We start from the raw sequence: 22,144 nt of genomic DNA on the forward strand, positions 1-22,144 counted from the left end.
AAGTATTATATATGCTATTTGTTAATTATGATTGCATTAATTTTTGTTGTTTCAGGTACATTGAGTGGAATTTAATTTAAGGTAAGTATTATATTGGTGTATATTTGTTTATATAGTTGCGTTTATTATTGTTTTTCAGGTACTTAAAGAGGAAGCTAGTCTGGGGTGAGTATTTGATTGCTTTTATAATTGCGTTGATTTATTTGCTTTTCAGGTACGTTTTGTATGGGCTAAATTGGAGGCCCTTGTCATTGTGTTATTGCAGCTGGAAAGCCACGATTTTGGAGTCATCAAGTTTGCAATTAGATAAGTATTATATTATAAATATATATTTCCCAGTAATAGCTTGTGTTCCCTTTTTTCAATAGTTGAAGTCTTGGAAGCTGGAGCTGCGTGCTTGACGTCAGCAGGATGGGGCCGTCTGTTATCGTCTGCTACTTTGTTTGTCCGGTTTGTTATTATTTATGTGTCCTTGAGTAGTTTTTATATCGCATTCTTATTTATTTTCCTTTCATTGCAGGTTAGGAGAGAATTCGTCGATGATGCAGGACAGGGGAGAAATATACAATTTGAGGACAAGTTTTGCAGCGTAAGGGTGTGGCATCTGCGCCACGCAAATGATCTTTATTAAAGCATTGGCGTCAGGAGGTGGAGACGGTATCATAAAATTGTCAGATTTTTGTATCTATAATCGCAAATGTTGGCGATTTTGTTTTGCTTTGACGGGGCCCGTCTCCTGGTTTGCGTGCGCGTCATCGGCAGGATGAGGTCGTATTTTTGTGTCTGCTGGTTTGCCTGTCAGGTTTGTAATTTCCTGTGTGTCCTTGATTAATTTATTATTATATTATTATTAATTTTCCTTTCATTATAGATTCTCAGGAATTCATTGGAAAAAAAAACGGAATTGTGGAAATTATACAATTTGGAGACGGATTTTAATTCTTTTTAATTTGATGTCAGCTCCGGGATAATGATCCTTGTTAGTGCAGTGGCATCAGGAGGTGGAGACGGCGTTGTAAGATTGTCAAATTTTTGTGTTTATAATCACAAAATATGGTGATTTTGTTTTTCTTTGCAGGGCTCGTCTTCTCTTGTTGGTTGCTTTGGATCACCAGTTGGCTGTGTTTATTGAGGTAAGTGCTTTATTTGATTGTCTTTGTTAATTTTCTTATTGGTTAATTGTTTTGTTTTCAGGTTTAGCGTCTCTAATGTAGGCGCTCGTCGATCTGAGAGAATTTAAGAGTAGTGGAAAGGATAGATTTTGCAGCTCCGCGCTGAGAGCCCTGAACGAAGCGTAGGCAGCTTATATGGCCCGTCTATTGCAGTGCAGCACTGCAAGTGGATTGCATCGGAGATAAGGGATACTAATCGGGACCGTGTGGCAAGGAGGTTCAGGTAAGTGACGTTGTGCATAAATTGCTGCAGCGAGTCGCCTTTTATTCATCATGTTTCTGCCACACTAATCCTTTTCGTATCGATCTACCGCTTCATCTTATAGGACTTGGTTGTATTTTTCGTATCTTTCATCAGTATCAGCTGGAGTGCGTTTTCGTAAGCTTGATTATCCGGATGCTTTGAGGTGTGAGTATTGATTATATTGATTATATTTTAATTCCATTATCTAATTGAATTTGTATTCTAAGGAAATTAGGCTGTGTCGAGGAAGGAGATGACCGAGCAAGAGTTTGGGAGCAGACTGACGTGCGCTTTTCCATCGGATATAGATGTTGTTAGAATAAGTATAAGTAAATGTAGGATTAATTGGAAGTTTCCATGTCAGGATTGTTAACTCTTCCTTGTATGATTAAGGCCAATAAACTGTCAATTTTCTTCTCTAAATTGTCGACTCTATTTGCTAAGTTTGTTGTGTGGTCGTCCAAGAAGCCTTTTTGCGAGTTAGGATTGTAGTTTATTGGCGATGGCGTGGCTTCATCTATAAATCTTGGCTTGAAGCTAGCTCTAGCAGCTCTGCTGGTGGTAGGAGGGCTGTCATTTCTAACTTGCATGGGATTTGAAGTACCTTTTTCAGGTTCCTGGTCGTTTTCTTCACTCCTTTGTTTTCGGAGCATGTCCTGGTAATTTTCCAGATGTCTTTGCGCTGGGTTGCTTGTCTTGGGTGCCATTCTTGGCTTTGCATTGTTTTTTGAAGTTATCCTACCCTTTTTGGGTAACTTATTAGTGTTTCGGCGCCATTTATTCAGCCGCGTCTGAATGGCAGTGTCATGGGAGGAAAAACGTGGCCTTCTGTCATTCATATTCTGTCGGAATGGATTTAGCATCGACTTTCTGGCTGCTTCCTGGCGGGCTTCAGCGATTGATCTGTTCAGGATTGCTGAGCTGTGTGGCAGCCGAGGGGTGTTATTGCGTGGAGGAGGGCCTTGACGTCTATAAAAGTTGTTGGTTGCGTCTTTAATTATGCGTATTTTATTTGTGTCAATGTTGTTTGCCGCAAGCTTTTGTTTTTCAGCCTTGTAAACAGGACATCCCTTGTATGCACTAATGTGCTCTCCAGAGCAGTTGATGCAGGTAGCAGGGGTGGTTCTTGGCTTGGTGCAACAGGATGACAGGTGGTCGCCAGCGCATTTCATGCATCTTGGAGGCCTCATGCATGAGTTCTTGGCATGCCTGAAGCCCTGGCATCTGTAGCACTTTAACTTTGTAGGTGGAGGTACGGAGACAGAATGAATTCTGTTCCGCATCCACAACTTTATTTTGCCTTTGATTACAATAAATGCAATATGTAGGTACAATAATTTGAATTTTTGAGTTTAACATAGCATGGGGTGAGTTTTTGGGGCTTGGACATAGTTAGTTAGTATTAATTTTAAGTTAGTATTTTGTAGGCAAGGATTTCAGACATTGACATGATTGGTAACATTATCAGCTTGCATGTTTGTTTACATTTTTAAAATGAAATTATTTTGCAATAAAATTTAAAATTTTAGACTAACATTGTTTTATTTGTTTCTTTTCAGGTACCCCCATCAGAAGGACAGGAGCACCGCGTCGCAGAGAGCCTCAGGAGTCATCACAGGTAAGTTTTGTTGCATTTTGGCGGTGGTCTGTTGCGACCGCTGGAAGTGGGCAACTTGCAACAAGTTGCAGGTGATTTATTCTCAGCTGCGTCATCCCACGCAGCCGTCGTTTGGTGAAGATCCGATTATATCGTCAATGGCAGCTTTATGCAATTGTTTAGTGAGTTTGTTTGTATTGCAGATGCGTATTGCCGGTCGTCAGGAAGAGTTGCGAAGAGTTGTCCAGCGCAGCCGTCATTGCGTTTTTATTGAGCTGCTGGCATTATGGTCGTGGAGTTCGTCTCGTGGCAGAGAAGTCGTCTGTGGGGATTGTAGTTCGGACAATCACCGAAGGAAGCCAGGTGCGTCGCGTCTTGTGGCCATAGCTTCAGGATTGGTTGCTTGGGGCCGCCGATTCGAGATTTGTTGCAGAGAGCCGCCGCAACGAGATTGCCATGGAAATGGATGTAAAAATAGAAATTGGTAAGTATAATATTTGTTATTTGATGATTGCATTAATTTTTGTTGTTTCAGGTACATTTAATTTAAGGTAAGTATTATAATTGTGTATATTTGTTTATATAACTGCGTTTGTTATTGTTTTTCAGGTACTTATGGGGGAAGCTAGTCTGGGGTGAATATTGCATTGCGTTTATAATTGCGTTGATTTTTTGCTTTTCAGGTACGTTTTGTAGGGGCTAAATTGGAGGCCCTTGTCATTGTGTTATTGCGGCTGGAGTGCCGCGATTTTGGAGTCATCAAGTTTGCAATTAGATAAGTATTATATTATACATATATATTTCCCAGTAATAGCTTGTGTTCCCTTGTTTCAATAGTTGGAGTCTTGGAAGCTGGAGCTGCATGCTTGACGTCAGCAGGATGGAGCCGTCTGTTATCGTCTGCTACTTTGTCTGTCCGGTTTGTTATTATTTATGTGTCCTTGAGTAGTTTTTGTATCGCGTTCTTATTTATTTTCTTTTCGTTGCAGGTTAGGAGAGAATTCGTCGAAGATACAGAACTGATGAGAATAATACAATTTAAGGACAAGTTTTTTCGGCATATTGATGTGGCAGCTGCGCCACGCAAATGATCCTTATTTATGCTTTGGCATCAGGAGAAGGAGACGGCATCATAAAATTGTCAACTTTTTGTGTTTAAAATCGCGAAAGTTGGCGATTTAGTTTTGCTTTTGCGGTGCCTGTCTCATGATTTACGTGCGCATAGTCGGCAGGGTGAGGTCGCATTTTTTGTATCTGCTGGTTTGCCTGTCAGGTTTGCAATTTTCTGTGTGTCCTTGAATAATTTTGTATTATATTCTTATTAATTTTCCTTTCCTTACAGATTATCAGGAAATCATTGAAAATACAGTAATGAGGAAATTTATACAATTTGGATAAGGATTTTAATTCTTTTTAATATGATGTCGGCTCCGGGATAGTGATCCTTTTTTGTGCAGTGGCATCATTTTTACTTTGTAGGTGGAGGTACGGAGACAGAATGAATTCTGTTCCGCATCCACAACTTTATTTTGCCTTTGATTACAATAAATGCAATATGTAGGTACAATAATTTGAATTTTTGAGTTTAACATAGCATGGGGTGAGTTTGGGGCTTGGACATAGTTAGTATTAATTTTAAGTTAGTATTTTGTAGGCAAGGATTTCAGACATTGATATGATTGGTAACATTATCAGCTTGCATGTTTGTTTACATTTTTAAAATGAAATTATTTTGCAATAAACATTAAAATTTTAGACTAACATTGTTTTGTTTATTTCTTTTCAGGTACCCCCATCAGAAGGACAGGAGCACCGCGTCGCAGAGAGCCTCAGGAGTCATCACAGGTAAGTTTTGTTGCATTTTGGCGGTGGTCTGTTGCGGCCGCTGGAAGTGGGCAACTTGCAACAAGTTGCAGGTGATTTGTTCTCAGCTGCGTCATCCCACGCAGCCGTCGTTTGGTGAAGATCCGATTATATCGTCAATGGCAGCTTTATGCAATTGTTTAATGAGTTTGTTTGTATTGTAGATGCATATTGCCGGTCGTCGGGAAGAGTTGCGAATAGTTGTCCAGCGCAGCCGTCATTGCGTTTTTATTGAGCGAAGGAAGCCAGGTGCGTCGCGTCTTGTGGCCATAGCTTCAGGATTGGTTGCTTGAGGCCGCCAGTTCGAGATTTGTTGCAGAGAGCCGCCGCAACGAGATTGCCATGGAAATGGATGTAAAAATAGAATTTGGTAAGTATTATATATGCTATTTGTTAATTATGATTGCATTAATTTTTGTTGTTTCAGGTACATTGAGTGGAATTTAATTTAAGGTAAGTATTATATTGGTGTATATTTGTTTATATAGTTGCGTTTATTATTGTTTTTCAGGTACTTAAAGAGGAAGCTAGTCTGGGGTGAGTATTTGATTGCTTTTATAATTGCGTTGATTTATTTGCTTTTCAGGTACGTTTTGTATGGGCTAAATTGGAGGCCCTTGTCATTGTGTTATTGCAGCTGGAAAGCCACGATTTTGGAGTCATCAAGTTTGCAATTAGATAAGTATTATATTATAAATATATATTTCCCAGTAATAGCTTGTGTTCCCTTTTTTCAATAGTTGAAGTCTTGGAAGCTGGAGCTGCGTGCTTGACGTCAGCAGGATGGGGCCGTCTGTTATCGTCTGCTACTTTGTTTGTCCGGTTTGTTATTATTTATGTGTCCTTGAGTAGTTTTTATATCGCATTCTTATTTATTTTCCTTTCATTGCAGGTTAGGAGAGAATTCGTCGATGATGCAGGACAGGGGAGAAATATACAATTTGAGGACAAGTTTTGCAGCGTAAGGGTGTGGCATCTGCGCCACGCAAATGATCTTTATTAAAGCATTGGCGTCAGGAGGTGGAGACGGTATCATAAAATTGTCAGATTTTTGTATCTATAATCGCAAATGTTGGCGATTTTGTTTTGCTTTGACGGGGCCCGTCTCCTGGTTTGCGTGCGCGTCATCGGCAGGATGAGGTCGTATTTTTGTGTCTGCTGGTTTGCCTGTCAGGTTTGTAATTTCCTGTGTGTCCTTGATTAATTTATTATTATATTATTATTAATTTTCCTTTCATTATAGATTCTCAGGAATTCATTGGAAAAAAAAAACGGAATTGTGGAAATTATACAATTTGGAGACGGATTTTAATTCTTTTTAATTTGATGTCAGCTCCGGGATAATGATCCTTGTTAGTGCAGTGGCATCAGGAGGTGGAGACGGCGTTGTAAGATTGTCAAATTTTTGTGTTTATAATCACAAAATATGGTGATTTTGTTTTTCTTTGCAGGGCTCGTCTTCTCTTGTTGGTTGCTTTGGATCACCAGTTGGCTGTGTTTATTGAGGTAAGTGCTTTATTTGATTGTCTTTGTTAATTTTCTTATTGGTTAATTGTTTTGTTTTCAGGTTTAGCGTCTCTAATGTAGGCGCTCGTCGATCTGAGAGAATTTAAGAGTAGTGGAAAGGATAGATTTTGCAGCTCCGCGCTGAGAGCCCTGAACGAAGCGTAGGCAGCTTATATGGCCCGTCTATTGCAGTGCAGCACTGCAAGTGGATTGCATCGGAGATAAGGGATACTAATCGGGACCGTGTGGCAAGGAGGTTCAGGTAAGTGACGTTGTGCATAAATTGCTGCAGCGAGTCGCCTTTTATTCATCATGTTTCTGCCACACTAATCCTTTTCGTATCGATCTACCGCTTCATCTTATAGGACTTGGTTGTATTTTTCGTATCTTTCATCAGTATCAGCTGGAGTGCGTTTTCGTAAGCTTGATTATCCGGATGCTTTGAGGTGTGAGTATTGATTATATTGATTATATTTTAATTCCATTATCTAATTGAATTTGTATTCTAAGGAAATTAGGCTGTGTCGAGGAAGGAGATGACCGAGCAAGAGTTTGGGAGCAGACTGACGTGCGCTTTTCCATCGGATATAGATGTTGTTAGAATAAGTATAAGTAAATGTAGGATTAATTGGAAGTTTCCATGTCAGGATTGTTAACTCTTCCTTGTATGATTAAGGCCAATAAACTGTCAATTTTCTTCTCTAAATTGTCGACTCTATTTGCTAAGTTTGTTGTGTGGTCGTCCAAGAAGCCTTTTTGCGAGTTAGGATTGTAGTTTATTGGCGATGGCGTGGCTTCATCTATAAATCTTGGCTTGAAGCTAGCTCTAGCAGCTCTGCTGGTGGTAGGAGGGCTGTCATTTCTAACTTGCATGGGATTTGAAGTACCTTTTTCAGGTTCCTGGTCGTTTTCTTCACTCCTTTGTTTTCGGAGCATGTCCTGGTAATTTTCCAGATGTCTTTGCGCTGGGTTGCTTGTCTTGGGTGCCATTCTTGGCTTTGCATTGTTTTTTGAAGTTATCCTACCCTTTTTGGGTAACTTATTAGTGTTTCGGCGCCATTTATTCAGCCGCGTCTGAATGGCAGTGTCATGGGAGGAAAAACGTGGCCTTCTGTCATTCATATTCTGTCGGAATGGATTTAGCATCGACTTTCTGGCTGCTTCCTGGCGGGCTTCAGCGATTGATCTGTTCAGGATTGCTGAGCTGTGTGGCAGCCGAGGGGTGTTATTGCGTGGAGGAGGGCCTTGACGTCTATAAAAGTTGTTGGTTGCGTCTTTAATTATGCGTATTTTATTTGTGTCAATGTTGTTTGCCGCAAGCTTTTGTTTTTCAGCCTTGTAAACAGGACATCCCTTGTATGCACTAATGTGCTCTCCAGAGCAGTTGATGCAGGTAGCAGGGGTGGTTCTTGGCTTGGTGCAACAGGATGACAGGTGGTCGCCAGCGCATTTCATGCATCTTGGAGGCCTCATGCATGAGTTCTTGGCATGCCTGAAGCCCTGGCATCTGTAGCACTGGACCGGCTCCCGTGTCCTGTTTTTCCTTTCAATATCCACTCTTTGCCCACCGATTTGTTTGAGTGAGATAATTTTGTCATGACTGCCGTCCTTGGCCATGACGATCTCAACTTCAAACATGCGCATGGGCCCACCTGTAGCCGGGTTCGTCATATTTCTGACGAAGCGAGCTGTGAATCCGAGCGTCAGCAACTCCTTGACAATCCACGAGCATGGAGTGGAGTGGTGGAGATGTCTGATTACAACTCGGAAGCCCCTCTCGGACTTTGGCTGGTTGGTGAATAGGGGAAAGCCGTTTGCAATAAGGACATCTTTGATTTTGTGGTAGGCGGTCATGTCCTTGGCCTGGATCCTGACCCCGTTCCCTTCAGTTGCCCTGGTAGTGTAGCTGGAGACTCCTGCTGTATAGTTTAGCTTTTCCAGGAGCGGGACAATTTCTTTGACGTCGTCAACGAGTATGGGTGGCGCTCTGCAGCTTAGTGGCACAAGTTTCCAAGGTGGCAGCTCAGCATCTGTATTTTGAGGGGGTGCCGTCGTTGCGCTGCGTGCAGGAGCATTGGTGCTGCAGGGTAACGGCTGGTTTGAGGGTCGATTCCTGGTTTTGGCTTCCTCATATACAGATTTGGCTGCCTTGCTTTGGAAAACGGGTGTGGTGAGGGGTGGGAAAATGCTGGGAGACTTGAAATTGGTGGTCACGCATAGTCGTTTATTTGGCGTCTTAAAACTGGAGCAGTCCAGATCGTCATTAGTCCTCTTGGCCGGGGTTTTCGTAGTTGGAGCCGGAACTGAAGGTGCCACAAAGATTGGACCTGTTCCAGCAACCACTTCCGAGAAACTCATGGGCTGCTCGTCTGGGCTCTTGGACGGTGATTTAAATAAGTCCCGCTTGGCAGCAGGCCGACTAAGGGTGCGAGCTGTTGCTAAATTCCCCACAGTGGGCATGGATCTATTGTTGGGTAATTTTATTTTTAAATCGCCCTGAGCATCAGGGCGTAAAGAAGCACTCCTTTGGTGAGGGGAAATGCTTCTTTTCCCAGTATTTATGGAGCGAGTGGTGGGTTTCATGCTTAGGCTGAGTTTAGAAGTGTCCGGCTTAGGGTTAAAAATTGACCAGAAAGCTTTGGCAGTTGTACTTGGTTTTTCCTCCTGCTTGCTTTCGTTAATTTGTATAAGTGGGGAAGCAATTTCCCCACTGTCAATATCATTGGCTTTGTTGAGTTGAGTTTCTGAATTGGCAAGCGCGGAAGGTCTAGAGCAGCTTTCTAAATTAGTTTTGGTAGCTTTATTTATTTGTGTGTGTGTAATAGAAGGAGGGGAAAATTCTGTGTCCGTATTAGTGGCTGCGGCTGCATTAGTGCTGGTCGCTGTGGTGGATAAAAACTCTCTTTGAGTAGCGTCGGTGTTTGTGTGTGCGGCTGTATTTGTTTGAGTCATTGTGGGGAGTGAATTTCTTTTGTGTATTTGTGAAGAGAATGAAGGAGAAGACGGCGATTTCCCCTTCGAGATGCTGCTTTTGGCGCCAACATTGACTGCAGCAGTATTGGTGATCGAGAGGGGGTCTCTTTGGGCATTTTTGGCATTTATATTCTCTTTCATATTTAGAGAAAGGGAATTAAAGAAATTCATGGCTACCCAAGAAGAGTTAATTGGGCTTTTCTTTTGTTTTAAAGGCAATTTCTTCTGGTTAATATTGGTCGTTTTAACCAGGGAATTGCCAGACCCGTGAGACATAGGCGAAATATTTACGTGAATAGGGGAAGATCGCTCGCTAGAGGTAATTGAAAGCACCTCGTCTTCAGAGAAAAGGTGGTCAGAGCTGGACATGTTTATTTTTTATTTTATTAATATATATAATTTTTAATAAAAAATAAAAATATTGCGATAGTTGTGGTGGTATAAATACCCTTGATTTTTGATTTAATGTGTTCTCCGGTTTTTCGTTTCTTTGCTTTGGAACTCCTCCTTCTCTTTTAAAATTTCTCCAAGTGTAATTTCTTCCTTTCTCTCTGCTTTTCTTCTCCTGGTTTCCTTTGGTTGGGGCGGCGTCTTTTCGCGGTTTTTTCGCGGCTGCACAATTACTGTTTATTTATTCGTTTTCTTTAGACCACTCAATGTTAATTGTTGTCGCGGTTTATTACTTTGCGGCCGGAAGACAATTTATAACAATTAATTTGTCTATTGACGAACGAATTTAAGTTTGCGCGTGAAAGTAATAGGCAAGCGAAGCGCGTTTGTTTTAATTAAATAAATTTAATTTAATTGTTTATTGATTTATTTATTTAATTTATTTTATTTGTTTATTTAAATTATTTTATTTAATTTTCCCCTTATTATTTTTTAACTTTTAAAACTTTAACTTTGTAGGTGTTTAACTTTTACTTTGTAGGTGGAGGTACGGAGACAGAATGAATTCTGTTCCGCATCCACAACTTTATTTTGCCTTTGATTACAATAAATGCAATATGTAGGTACAATAATTTGAATTTTTGAGTTTAACATAGCATGGGGTGAGTTTTTGGGGCTTGGACATAGTTAGTTAGTATTAATTTTAAGTTAGTATTTTGTAGGCAAGGATTTCAGACATTGACATGATTGGTAACATTATCAGCTTGCATGTTTGTTTACATTTTTAAAATGAAATTATTTTGCAATAAAATTTAAAATTTTAGACTAACATTGTTTTATTTGTTTCTTTTCAGGTACCCCCATCAGAAGGACAGGAGCACCGCGTCGCAGAGAGCCTCAGGAGTCATCACAGGTAAGTTTTGTTGCATTTTGGCGGTGGTCTGTTGCGACCGCTGGAAGTGGGCAACTTGCAACAAGTTGCAGGTGATTTATTCTCAGCTGCGTCATCCCACGCAGCCGTCGTTTGGTGAAGATCCGATTATATCGTCAATGGCAGCTTTATGCAATTGTTTAGTGAGTTTGTTTGTATTGCAGATGCGTATTGCCGGTCGTCAGGAAGAGTTGCGAAGAGTTGTCCAGCGCAGCCGTCATTGCGTTTTTATTGAGCTGCTGGCATTATGGTCGTGGAGTTCGTCTCGTGGCAGAGAAGTCGTCTGTGGGGATTGTAGTTCGGACAATCACCGAAGGAAGCCAGGTGCGTCGCGTCTTGTGGCCATAGCTTCAGGATTGGTTGCTTGGGGCCGCCGATTCGAGATTTGTTGCAGAGAGCCGCCGCAACGAGATTGCCATGGAAATGGATGTAAAAATAGAAATTGGTAAGTATAATATTTGTTATTTGATGATTGCATTAATTTTTGTTGTTTCAGGTACATTTAATTTAAGGTAAGTATTATAATTGTGTATATTTGTTTATATAACTGCGTTTGTTATTGTTTTTCAGGTACTTATGGGGGAAGCTAGTCTGGGGTGAATATTGCATTGCGTTTATAATTGCGTTGATTTTTTGCTTTTCAGGTACGTTTTGTAGGGGCTAAATTGGAGGCCCTTGTCATTGTGTTATTGCGGCTGGAGTGCCGCGATTTTGGAGTCATCAAGTTTGCAATTAGATAAGTATTATATTATACATATATATTTCCCAGTAATAGCTTGTGTTCCCTTGTTTCAATAGTTGGAGTCTTGGAAGCTGGAGCTGCATGCTTGACGTCAGCAGGATGGAGCCGTCTGTTATCGTCTGCTACTTTGTCTGTCCGGTTTGTTATTATTTATGTGTCCTTGAGTAGTTTTTGTATCGCGTTCTTATTTATTTTCTTTTCGTTGCAGGTTAGGAGAGAATTCGTCGAAGATACAGAACTGATGAGAATAATACAATTTAAGGACAAGTTTTTTCGGCATATTGATGTGGCAGCTGCGCCACGCAAATGATCCTTATTTATGCTTTGGCATCAGGAGAAGGAGACGGCATCATAAAATTGTCAACTTTTTGTGTTTAAAATCGCGAAAGTTGGCGATTTAGTTTTGCTTTTGCGGTGCCTGTCTCATGATTTACGTGCGCATAGTCGGCAGGGTGAGGTCGCATTTTTTGTATCTGCTGGTTTGCCTGTCAGGTTTGCAATTTTCTGTGTGTCCTTGAATAATTTTGTATTATATTCTTATTAATTTTCCTTTCCTTACAGATTATCAGGAAATCATTGAAAATACAGTAATGAGGAAATTTATACAATTTGGATAAGGATTTTAATTCTTTTTAATATGATGTCGGCTCCGGGATAGTGATCCTTTTTTGTGCAGTGGCATCAGGAGGTGGACACGGCGTCTTAGGATTATTAATTTTTTGTGTTTATAATCGCGAAAATAGGCGATTTCGTTTTGTTTTTGCGACGCTCGCCACCTCTTGTCAGTTGCTTTAGATGTGGAACAGCAGTTGGTTGTGGTCAAGTAGGTAAGTGCATTTGATTGTTTTGTTTAGTTTGTTTATGGTTAATTGTTTTATTTTTAGGTTTTAGCGTCAGCTCTTGTAGGCGCTCGTCGATCTGGATTTTGAGAGTAGCAGGAAGGATGGATTTTGCAGCTCCGCGCTGGGTGCCCTGGTCGAAGCGTAGGCAGCTTTTGTGGCCCGTCTTTTGCAGCGCTGCATTGCAGGTAGATTGCATCGGTGATGAGGGATACTTTTTTTACATTTCAGGTGGAGGTACGGAGACAGAATGAATTCTGTTCCGCATCCACTACTTTATTTTGCCTTTGATTACATTTTATGCAATATATAGGTACAATAATTTGGATTTTGAGTTTAACATAGCTTGGGGTGAGTTTGGGGCTTGGACATAGTTAGTATAAATTATAGTTAGTATTTTTGTAGACTTGGATTTCAGACAATGACATGGATTGGTAACATTATTGACTTGCATGTTTAGTTTACATTTTTAAAATGAAATTAATTTACAATAAACATTAACATTTTAGGCTAACATTGCTTTATTTATTTCTTTTCAGGTACCTCCGCCAGAAGGACGGAAGCACCGAGTCGCTGGGAAGTCTCGGGAGTCATCACAGGTAAGTTTTGTTGTAAGTTGGCTGTGGTCAGTTGCGGCCGCTGGAAGCGAGTCACTTGCAACATGTTGCAGGTGATTTGTTCTCATCTGCGGCATCCCACGCAGCCGTCGTTTGGTGAAGATCCGTTATATCGTCAATGGCAGTTTTATGTAATTGTTTAATGAGTTCGTTTGTATTGCAGATGCATATTGCCGGTCGTCAGGAAGAGGAGTTGCGAGTTGTCCAACGCAGCCGTCAATGCGTTTTAATTGAGCTGCTGGCATTATGGTCGTGGAGTTCGTCTCGTGGCAGAGAAGTCGTCTGTGGGGATTGTAGTTCGGACAATCACCGAAGGGAGCCAGGTGCATCGCGTCTTGTGGCCATAGCTTCAGGATTGGTTGCTTGGGGCCGCCGGTTCGAGATTTGTTGCAGAGAGTCGCCGCAACGAGATTGCCATGGAAATGGATGTAAAAATAGAATTTGTTTTTACTTTGTAGGTGGAGGTACGGAGACAGAATGAATTCCGTTCCGCATCCACAAATTTATTTTGCCTTTGATTACATTTTATGCAATATGTAGGTACAATTATTTGAATTTAGAGTTTAACATTGCATGAGGTGAGTTTGGGGCTTGGACATAGTTAGTATTTAATAATAAGTTAGTATTTTTTTTCGTAGGCTTTAGATTATAGACAGAGACATGGACTGGTTACATTATCGTCTTGCATGTTTTGTTTACATTAATAAATTGTAGTGATTTTACAAAAAACATTGAAATTAGAGACTAACATTATACAATTTGTTTCTTTTCAGGTACTCCCGCCAGAAGGACGGAAGCATCGAGTCGCTGAGGAGCATTAGTTGTCATTACAGGTGAGTTTTTGTTGTAAGTTGGCTGTAATCTGTTGCGGTCGCTGAGAGTGGGCCACTTGCAATAAGTGTGTCCGGCCGGCGTAGCAGGTGCTTTGTTCTCGGTTGCAACATCCAGCGCAGCCGTCATTTGGTTATCGTCAGTGGCAAGATGAATCCCGCGCAGCTGTCATTGCGTATTTATAGAGCTGCTGTTCGTCTTGTTGTGGCAGAGAAGTCGTCAGTGCGGATTGTAGCTCGGTCTGTCACCGAGAGAAGCCAGGTGCGCCGCGTCTTGTGGCCATAGCGTCAGGATTGGCAGCTTGGGGCCGCCGGTTCGAGATTTGTTGCAGAGGGCCGCCGCAACGGAATAGCCATGGAAGTGAATGCAAAAATAGTATTTGGTAAGTATTATATATGCTATTTGTTTTTTATGATTGCATAAATTTATGTTGTTTCAGGTACGTTGAGTGGAATTTAATTTAAGGTAAGTCTTATATTGATGTATATTTGTTTATATAGTTGCGTTTATTATTATTTTTCAGGTACTTGAGGAGCAAGCTAGTCTGGGGTAAGTATTGTGTTGCTTTAATAATTGCGTTGATTTTTTTTTTGCTTTTCAGGTACGTTTTGTAAGGGCTAAATTTGAGGCCCTTGTTATTGTGTTATTGCAGCTGGAATGCCGCGATTTTGGAGTCTTCAAATTGTCAATTAGATAAGTATTATATTATAAAAATATTTTTCCCAGTAATAGCTTGTGTTCCCTTATTTCAATAGTTGAGGTCTTTGAAGCTGGAGCTGTGTGCTTGTCGTCAGCAGGATGGAGCCGTCAACTAGCGTCAGCTACCTTTTCTGTCCGGTTTGTTATTATTTAATTGTCCTTGAGTAATTTTTGTATACATTCGTATTTATTTTCCTTTTATTACAGGTTAAGAGAGAATTCGTCGATGATGCAGAACTGAGGAGAAATATACAATTTGAGGACAAATTTTGCAGCATATTGATGTGGCATCTGTGCCACGCAAGTGGTCCTTATTTGTGCAATGGCGTCAGGAGATGGAGACGGCATCATAAAATTGTCAACTTTTTGTGTTTATAATCGCGAAAATTGGCGATTTATTTTGCTTTTGTGGTGCCAGTCTCTTGTTGTCGGTTGCGTTGAAGGATTTGCGTGCGTGGCGTCAGGATGATGGAATCGCATATCTGTATCTGCTTGTTTGCCTGGCAAGTTTTAAGTTTTTCTGTGTGTCCTTTATTAATTACGCATCATATTCTTATTGATTTTCATTTCTTTACAGGTTATCGGAAGATAATTGGGCATAAGATACTGAGGAAAATGATGCAATTTGGGGACGGATTTTGAAGCTTTTAAAAGTGATGTCAGCTCCGCGCTAGTGATCCTTATTAATGCAGTGGCATCAGGAAGTGGAGACGGCGTCTTAGGATTTTTAATTTTTTGTGTTTATAATCGCGAAAATTGGCGATTTCGTTCTGTTTTTGCGAAGCCCGCCTCCTCCTGTCGGTTGCGTTAGATGTTGATCAGCAGTTGGCTGTGGTCAAGTAGGTAAGTGCATTTGATTGTTTTGTTTAATTTGTTAATGATTAATTGTTTTATTTTTAGGTTTTAGCGTCAGTTCTTGTAGGCGCTCGTCAGTCTGAGTTTTGAGAGAGTATGGAGGCAGATAGAAGTGCGCTTTTCCATCAGATAAAGATGTCGTTTTACTAGATATAAGTATTTGTAAGTTTAATTGGATGTATCCATGTCAAGATTGTTGTCTCTTCCTTGAGTAATTATTGCCAATAAAATGTCGATTTTCTTTTCTAAATTGTCGACTCTAATTGCTAATTTTCTTGTGGGGTCATCCGATAACCCTTTTTGTAAGAAATGATTGGAGTTTCTTGGCGATGGTGTGGCTACATCAATAACTCTTGGTTTAAAACTAGCTCTTGCAGCTCTGCTGGTGGTCGGAGGGCTGTCATTGCTAGCTTGCATGGGATTTGAGTTACCTTTTTCAGGTTCCTGGTCATTTTCTTCACTCCTTTGTTTTCGGAGCATGTCCTGGTAATTTTCCAGATGTCTTTGCGCTGGATTGCTTGTCTTGGATACCAGTCTTGGCTTTGCGTTGTGTTTTGAGGTTGTCCTACCCTTTTTGGGTATATTGTTAGAGGTTCGGCGCCATTTATTCAGACGCATCTGAATGGCAGTGTCATGCGAGGAGAATCGTGGCCTTCTGTCGTTCATATTTTGTCGGAACGGATTTGAGATTGACTTTCTGGCTGCCTCCTGGCGAGCTTCAGCGATTGATCTGTTCAGGATCGCTGAGCTGTGTGGCAGCCGTGGGGTATTATTGCGTGGAGGAGGGCCTTGACGTCTATAGAAGTTGTTAGTTGCGTCTTTAATTGTGCGTATTTTGTTTGTGTCGATATTGTTGGCCGCAAGCTTTTGTTTTTCTGCTTTGTAAACGGGGCATCCCTTGTATGCACTAATGTGCTCTCCAGAGCAGTTGACGCAGGTAGCAGGGGTGGTTCTTGGCTTGGTGCAACAGGATGACAGGTGGTCGCCAGCGCATTTCATGCATCTTGGTGGCCTCATGCATGAGTTCTTGGCATGCCTGAAGCTCTGGCATCTGTAGCACTGGACCGGCTCCCGTGTCCTGTTTTTCCTTTCAATATCCACTTTTTGTCCACCGATTTGTTTGAGTGAGATAATTTTGTCATGACTGCCGTCCTTGGCCATGACGATCTCCACTTCAAACATGCGCATGGGGCCGCCTGTAGCCGGGTTCGTCATATTTCTGACGAAGCGCGCGGTGAATCCGAGTTTTACTTTGTAGGTGGAGGTACGGAGACAGAATGAATTCTGTTCCGCATCCACAACTTTATTTTGCCTTTGATTACAATAAATGCAATATGTAGGTACAATAATTTGAATTTTTGAGTTTAACATAGCATGGGGTGAGTTTGGGGCTTGGACATAGTTAGTATTAATTTTAAGTTAGTATTTTGTAGGCAAGGATTTCAGACATTGATATGATTGGTAACATTATCAGCTTGCATGTTTGTTTACATTTTTAAAATGAAATTATTTTGCAATAAACATTAAAATTTTAGACTAACATTGTTTTGTTTATTTCTTTTCAGGTACCCCCATCAGAAGGACAGGAGCACCGCGTCGCAGAGAGCCTCAGGAGTCATCACAGGTAAGTTTTGTTGCATTTTGGCGGTGGTCTGTTGCGGCCGCTGGAAGTGGGCAACTTGCAACAAGTTGCAGGTGATTTGTTCTCAGCTGCGTCATCCCACGCAGCCGTCGTTTGGTGAAGATCCGATTATATCGTCAATGGCAGCTTTATGCAATTGTTTAATGAGTTTGTTTGTATTGTAGATGCATATTGCCGGTCGTCGGGAAGAGTTGCGAATAGTTGTCCAGCGCAGCCGTCATTGCGTTTTTATTGAGCGAAGGAAGCCAGGTGCGTCGCGTCTTGTGGCCATAGCTTCAGGATTGGTTGCTTGAGGCCGCCAGTTCGAGATTTGTTGCAGAGAGCCGCCGCAACGAGATTGCCATGGAAATGGATGTAAAAATAGAATTTGGTAAGTATTATATATGCTATTTGTTAATTATGATTGCATTAATTTTTGTTGTTTCAGGTACATTGAGTGGAATTTAATTTAAGGTAAGTATTATATTGGTGTATATTTGTTTATATAGTTGCGTTTATTATTGTTTTTCAGGTACTTAAAGAGGAAGCTAGTCTGGGGTGAGTATTTGATTGCTTTTATAATTGCGTTGATTTATTTGCTTTTCAGGTACGTTTTGTATGGGCTAAATTGGAGGCCCTTGTCATTGTGTTATTGCAGCTGGAAAGCCACGATTTTGGAGTCATCAAGTTTGCAATTAGATAAGTATTATATTATAAATATATATTTCCCAGTAATAGCTTGTGTTCCCTTTTTTCAATAGTTGAAGTCTTGGAAGCTGGAGCTGCGTGCTTGACGTCAGCAGGATGGGGCCGTCTGTTATCGTCTGCTACTTTGTTTGTCCGGTTTGTTATTATTTATGTGTCCTTGAGTAGTTTTTATATCGCATTCTTATTTATTTTCCTTTCATTGCAGGTTAGGAGAGAATTCGTCGATGATGCAGGACAGGGGAGAAATATACAATTTGAGGACAAGTTTTGCAGCGTAAGGGTGTGGCATCTGCGCCACGCAAATGATCTTTATTAAAGCATTGGCGTCAGGAGGTGGAGACGGTATCATAAAATTGTCAGATTTTTGTATCTATAATCGCAAATGTTGGCGATTTTGTTTTGCTTTGACGGGGCCCGTCTCCTGGTTTGCGTGCGCGTCATCGGCAGGATGAGGTCGTATTTTTGTGTCTGCTGGTTTGCCTGTCAGGTTTGTAATTTCCTGTGTGTCCTTGATTAATTTATTATTATATTATTATTAATTTTCCTTTCATTATAGATTCTCAGGAATTCATTGGAAAAAAAAAACGGAATTGTGGAAATTATACAATTTGGAGACGGATTTTAATTCTTTTTAATTTGATGTCAGCTCCGGGATAATGATCCTTGTTAGTGCAGTGGCATCAGGAGGTGGAGACGGCGTTGTAAGATTGTCAAATTTTTGTGTTTATAATCACAAAATATGGTGATTTTGTTTTTCTTTGCAGGGCTCGTCTTCTCTTGTTGGTTGCTTTGGATCACCAGTTGGCTGTGTTTATTGAGGTAAGTGCTTTATTTGATTGTCTTTGTTAATTTTCTTATTGGTTAATTGTTTTGTTTTCAGGTTTAGCGTCTCTAATGTAGGCGCTCGTCGATCTGAGAGAATTTAAGAGTAGTGGAAAGGATAGATTTTGCAGCTCCGCGCTGAGAGCCCTGAACGAAGCGTAGGCAGCTTATATGGCCCGTCTATTGCAGTGCAGCACTGCAAGTGGATTGCATCGGAGATAAGGGATACTAATCGGGACCGTGTGGCAAGGAGGTTCAGGTAAGTGACGTTGTGCATAAATTGCTGCAGCGAGTCGCCTTTTATTCATCATGTTTCTGCCACACTAATCCTTTTCGTATCGATCTACCGCTTCATCTTATAGGACTTGGTTGTATTTTTCGTATCTTTCATCAGTATCAGCTGGAGTGCGTTTTCGTAAGCTTGATTATCCGGATGCTTTGAGGTGTGAGTATTGATTATATTGATTATATTTTAATTCCATTATCTAATTGAATTTGTATTCTAAGGAAATTAGGCTGTGTCGAGGAAGGAGATGACCGAGCAAGAGTTTGGGAGCAGACTGACGTGCGCTTTTCCATCGGATATAGATGTTGTTAGAATAAGTATAAGTAAATGTAGGATTAATTGGAAGTTTCCATGTCAGGATTGTTAACTCTTCCTTGTATGATTAAGGCCAATAAACTGTCAATTTTCTTCTCTAAATTGTCGACTCTATTTGCTAAGTTTGTTGTGTGGTCGTCCAAGAAGCCTTTTTGCGAGTTAGGATTGTAGTTTATTGGCGATGGCGTGGCTTCATCTATAAATCTTGGCTTGAAGCTAGCTCTAGCAGCTCTGCTGGTGGTAGGAGGGCTGTCATTTCTAACTTGCATGGGATTTGAAGTACCTTTTTCAGGTTCCTGGTCGTTTTCTTCACTCCTTTGTTTTCGGAGCATGTCCTGGTAATTTTCCAGATGTCTTTGCGCTGGGTTGCTTGTCTTGGGTGCCATTCTTGGCTTTGCATTGTTTTTTGAAGTTATCCTACCCTTTTTGGGTAACTTATTAGTGTTTCGGCGCCATTTATTCAGCCGCGTCTGAATGGCAGTGTCATGGGAGGAAAAACGTGGCCTTCTGTCATTCATATTCTGTCGGAATGGATTTAGCATCGACTTTCTGGCTGCTTCCTGGCGGGCTTCAGCGATTGATCTGTTCAGGATTGCTGAGCTGTGTGGCAGCCGAGGGGTGTTATTGCGTGGAGGAGGGCCTTGACGTCTATAAAAGTTGTTGGTTGCGTCTTTAATTATGCGTATTTTATTTGTGTCAATGTTGTTTGCCGCAAGCTTTTGTTTTTCAGCCTTGTAAACAGGACATCCCTTGTATGCACTAATGTGCTCTCCAGAGCAGTTGATGCAGGTAGCAGGGGTGGTTCTTGGCTTGGTGCAACAGGATGACAGGTGGTCGCCAGCGCATTTCATGCATCTTGGAGGCCTCATGCATGAGTTCTTGGCATGCCTGAAGCCCTGGCATCTGTAGCACTGGACCGGCTCCCGTGTCCTGTTTTTCCTTTCAATATCCACTCTTTGCCCACCGATTTGTTTGAGTGAGATAATTTTGTCATGACTGCCGTCCTTGGCCATGACGATCTCAACTTCAAACATGCGCATGGGCCCACCTGTAGCCGGGTTCGTCATATTTCTGACGAAGCGAGCTGTGAATCCGAGCGTCAGCAACTCCTTGACAATCCACGAGCATGGAGTGGAGTGGTGGAGATGTCTGATTACAACTCGGAAGCCCCTCTCGGACTTTGGCTGGTTGGTGAATAGGGGAAAGCCGTTTGCAATAAGGACATCTTTGATTTTGTGGTAGGCGGTCATGTCCTTGGCCTGGATCCTGACCCCGTTCCCTTCAGTTGCCCTGGTAGTGTAGCTGGAGACTCCTGCTGTATAGTTTAGCTTTTCCAGGAGCGGGACAATTTCTTTGACGTCGTCAACGAGTATGGGTGGCGCTCTGCAGCTTAGTGGCACAAGTTTCCAAGGTGGCAGCTCAGCATCTGTATTTTGAGGGGGTGCCGTCGTTGCGCTGCGTGCAGGAGCATTGGTGCTGCAGGGTAACGGCTGGTTTGAGGGTCGATTCCTGGTTTTGGCTTCCTCATATACAGATTTGGCTGCCTTGCTTTGGAAAACGGGTGTGGTGAGGGGTGGGAAAATGCTGGGAGACTTGAAATTGGTGGTCACGCATAGTCGTTTATTTGGCGTCTTAAAACTGGAGCAGTCCAGATCGTCATTAGTCCTCTTGGCCGGGGTTTTCGTAGTTGGAGCCGGAACTGAAGGTGCCACAAAGATTGGACCTGTTCCAGCAACCACTTCCGAGAAACTCATGGGCTGCTCGTCTGGGCTCTTGGACGGTGATTTAAATAAGTCCCGCTTGGCAGCAGGCCGACTAAGGGTGCGAGCTGTTGCTAAATTCCCCACAGTGGGCATGGATCTATTGTTGGGTAATTTTATTTTTAAATCGCCCTGAGCATCAGGGCGTAAAGAAGCACTCCTTTGGTGAGGGGAAATGCTTCTTTTCCCAGTATTTATGGAGCGAGTGGTGGGTTTCATGCTTAGGCTGAGTTTAGAAGTGTCCGGCTTAGGGTTAAAAATTGACCAGAAAGCTTTGGCAGTTGTACTTGGTTTTTCCTCCTGCTTGCTTTCGTTAATTTGTTTTTTTTTTTTTTTTTTTTTTATTATTTTCAACGTCTGGTGGCGTTGTCATTTTATTGTCCTCTGATTTTTGCTTAAAAATATATAGTGACAATTTGTGGCAAATTACATTTTCGGATTTTTTGGCTGCAGATATGCATGCCATAGATTAAAGTAATAATTTATCATTAAAAATTGCGGGAGACATTTTTGAAATTACTTGGCGGCTGTCTTGCGCGCCATGGTTCTAGTGTGGAATTTAAATTTAAATATTACATTAGGATATAGCATATGGAATAGAAGTAGTTATGGTAAGTAAATTTTAATAATTGTTTAACAATGATGAGTCTCTAACTGGTGGCGGTGAATTACATTAATTTATAATTTAAATTTGAAGGAGAACATTTTTGAAATATTTGTCGGTAGTTTTATGCGCGCCATGTTTTTGAAATATTTGTCGGTAGTTTTTGCGCGCCATGTTTTTGAAATATTTGGCGGCAGTTTTTTGCGCGCCATGGTTCTAAAGTGGTATTTAAGTTTGAATATTACGTTACTTAGGAAATAGCTTATGGAATAGGAGAAAATAGTTAAGGTAAGTAATTTTAAGATAAAGTTTAACGATGATTTGGTATCCAGCGATGAGACTATAACAGAAGGCGGCGAGGATGAGCAGTTGCTGTCGTCAGATGATATGGATAGAACCGATGCCCATCCTCCGCTTTGGTTCACGTTCTGGCCGTCCATTAGTTGTTGTTGTTGCTGCTGGCTTCACTTGTAGTTACTATTACGCGCGCGCCTCTGTCGGTTTTATGATCTCAACTGACTTGCAAATTTGGGCTAGGCGCGAAGGCAGGCTTTTTCGATAGTCAGAAGGCGCGGCGGGATATCGATATGCTACCAATTTAATTTGTCGTCAGCCTATCGACTATCGGGCAGAAATACTGGAAGTGTTCAGGTTAGTATTTTCGGAATTCCAGTATTTTTCACCGCGCATGTCAGTGTCAATGGCATATGCAGGCAAGGGTCTCACTTCAAGCGGAAACGAGGCAGAAAAATTGTGTATGTATTTCTTA

At 41.4% G+C, this 22,144-nt stretch overlaps 6 long non-coding RNA genes across 11 annotated transcripts in view; 5 read left to right on the forward strand and 1 right to left on the reverse strand.

Annotated features, from left to right (window-relative positions):
- The window catches only part of LOC116800330, a 28,661-nt gene extending 12,920 nt beyond the window's left edge, over positions 1 to 15,741 (reverse strand). Inside the window, exon 1 of the long non-coding RNA XR_004361255.1 lies at positions 15,691 to 15,741. This is a non-coding gene — a long non-coding RNA (uncharacterized LOC116800330). The remainder of the gene's footprint in view (positions 1 to 15,690) is intronic.
- LOC116800320 lies at positions 424 to 1,839 on the forward strand. Of its 2 annotated transcripts, none has more exons than XR_004361235.1 (7): positions 424 to 450; positions 521 to 802; positions 872 to 1,015; positions 1,079 to 1,133; positions 1,195 to 1,395; positions 1,499 to 1,581; positions 1,644 to 1,839. It is a non-coding gene; the product is annotated as an uncharacterized LOC116800320 (long non-coding RNA). The 2 variants fall into 2 exon arrangements; XR_004361236.1 differs by having other exon boundaries at positions 1,652 to 1,839.
- LOC116800321 lies at positions 5,672 to 7,088 on the forward strand. Of its 3 annotated transcripts, XR_004361238.1 has the most exons (7): positions 5,672 to 5,698; positions 5,769 to 6,050; positions 6,120 to 6,264; positions 6,328 to 6,382; positions 6,444 to 6,644; positions 6,748 to 6,830; positions 6,893 to 7,088. It is a non-coding gene; the product is annotated as an uncharacterized LOC116800321 (long non-coding RNA). The 3 variants fall into 3 exon arrangements; XR_004361237.1 differs by having other exon boundaries at positions 6,120 to 6,382; XR_004361239.1 differs by having other exon boundaries at positions 6,120 to 6,382; positions 6,901 to 7,088.
- Positions 13,597 to 14,244, forward strand: LOC116800327. The gene is made up of 3 exons (XR_004361251.1): positions 13,597 to 14,087; positions 14,145 to 14,170; positions 14,229 to 14,244. It is a non-coding gene; the product is annotated as an uncharacterized LOC116800327 (long non-coding RNA).
- On the forward strand, positions 14,243 to 15,509 carry LOC116800324. Its single transcript, XR_004361246.1, has 3 exons — positions 14,243 to 14,542; positions 14,612 to 15,247; positions 15,305 to 15,509. It is a non-coding gene; the product is annotated as an uncharacterized LOC116800324 (long non-coding RNA).
- A 1,955-nt stretch (positions 15,742 to 17,696) lies between the features above and the next one.
- On the forward strand, positions 17,697 to 19,113 carry LOC116800585. 3 transcript variants are annotated; one of them, XR_004361488.1, is made up of 7 exons: positions 17,697 to 17,723; positions 17,794 to 18,075; positions 18,145 to 18,289; positions 18,353 to 18,407; positions 18,469 to 18,669; positions 18,773 to 18,855; positions 18,918 to 19,113. It is a non-coding gene; the product is annotated as an uncharacterized LOC116800585 (long non-coding RNA). The 3 variants fall into 3 exon arrangements; XR_004361487.1 differs by having other exon boundaries at positions 18,145 to 18,407; XR_004361489.1 differs by having other exon boundaries at positions 18,145 to 18,407; positions 18,926 to 19,113.
- The last annotated feature ends 3,031 nt before the right edge of the window (positions 19,114 to 22,144 follow it).

This window comes from Drosophila sechellia, chromosome 2R, assembly GCF_004382195.2.
Source record: "Drosophila sechellia strain sech25 chromosome 2R, ASM438219v1, whole genome shotgun sequence".
NCBI lineage: Eukaryota > Metazoa > Arthropoda > Insecta > Diptera > Drosophilidae > Drosophila > Drosophila sechellia.